The sequence below is a fragment of the Egretta garzetta genome, unplaced genomic scaffold (assembly GCF_000687185.1).
Source record: "Egretta garzetta isolate BGI_Z169 unplaced genomic scaffold, ASM68718v1 scaffold161, whole genome shotgun sequence".
Lineage (NCBI taxonomy): Eukaryota > Metazoa > Chordata > Aves > Pelecaniformes > Ardeidae > Egretta > Egretta garzetta.
Window position 1 is genome coordinate 2,811,198 of NW_009258754.1, and position 1,897 is coordinate 2,813,094.

A 1,897-nucleotide genomic window follows, 5' to 3' on the forward strand; every position below is an offset into this window, starting at 1 on the left:
GGACGCCACCACCGCGGGGTGCGCCGCAGGGGGGGGGGGGGAGAAGAAAGACTAAACAGACATTATTGAGCAATTTTGTCATCTTCCTGCAATCTAACCCCAGAATGGTGATTACACAGACGCATTAGCAGTCATCATTTTCCGCTGCCCTTTCTTCCCCACAACACTTCGTACAACTGCCAACTTGCCTGGCTGCTGGATAGCTGAATAGGGAATAACACCGGCAACATACTGGGAAAACTGCCGTGCTGCTGGCAAAAGGGCATGCCTGGTTTTTCCCTTGATCCTCATGGCAGCAGCACAAGCTAACCTCTAGAAACACGCTATCCTACAGTTAGAGACAACCTGAACATAAAGGTGCAAGCAGGTGAGTTGTTTAGGTAAACAGCGCTGGCATTAAACACGATCTCCTAGCATTTAATTTGAGAGGCCCATTGCTCACATTTTTGTTGCTTAGTTCCACAAAGCTGTTTTCACAATTTATTGGCCCAACAGAAGCTCCTCATGAAGGTACCTGAAAGTCTTCACAGACAGAAATGCAAGCTGGTGTTCAGACTCCTACCTCAGGGGCAATCAGGAAACCAACACCATAACCATAGATGTGAAGAAGATGTATAAAGCATATATATACAGCAAAGCGCAAGATCCAGTGTCAGCACTGCTTTGCCCTTTTAAAATGACCATTAACGACAGAGTGCAGCAGGTATTCACAGGGCCTCCCTTTTTGTCACCAGCGACTATCAGCATTAGGAAAACATAGCACAGGATCTTCCACTACGTAAGGAATTGTGGAATTTATCAGAGCAGACATTGAGACAAAGTTACGGTGTTTATTTTTTCATTTTCACAAGGGAAGCCATGAATCACCTGATGACTTTGGGGGGGAAACTGACTTCATTCTTCATACGTGAAAAAGGTTAAGGTGGCTGTAGAAACTATGGATGAAACAGCTGGAAAACAGTCACTGACTAGTATTTCCAAACAACATTTCTGAACAATGGCTTTACCATATGGCACAAACAAATAAGCCTAATTATTTCAGCTTCCAAAAAATCAATTCTTTTTTTCAGAAGTATGCCAGCTATCTAGCTTTTCAATGCCCAGTGTACCTCTCTAATCAATACAAAACAGCCTGTCGATCTTGCTCAGAATCCTTCGCCTGTCATCAGAACCACTCCATGCAGAATCACACACTTACCATCCACCTTTGTAGCCCTCCTGGCAAATGTTCCTATTATCATCTTGCACAATGAAAAAAATTGCTCTTCTTTGGTGCTTAGAATGAACCGTTACATTTATGATCCAGGCATTCTCTGAACACAGTAAAACAACATTATCTGATTTTTTAAAACGACTCAAACACTGATGGTCACAGGTGTACCTTCCCACTCTTTATTTCTTCACTGAGCAAGAAAAGGTCTCACCCAGCTGTAATCAGACCACCTAATACTTTCAAGACAAACAGGAACGTTAATTTTGAATCCTAACCTAAGCCTGATGCCACACAGCAAGCCATGTGGGCAAAGCTCACGTGCTCCTGCGTAGACATAAGTCAAGACTCATGTATCCTCTGCTACAAGTTTTAGACAAGCAAAGCTTTCTGTCCTAAATGGTTTGCAAAATCAAATGTTTCTTTAAGGGGACTCCATTTGGGTCTCACCGAAGTGCAGCCTGATTTTAACAGAACATGAAGCATGTCATGGTCTGTACAACATTTGCAGTACCCTTCTGGAAAGCTGCTATGTAAACCTTCAGTCATCATCATCGTAGATGTAGCTTTATGACCAACTGTTCCCATTTCTATTTCTGTGTAATTTATACCATACATTGGCCTCATTCATTACGGAAAGCATTCTGGAAAGCATTTCAAAGACCAAAAAAACCCATGTATTTTAAA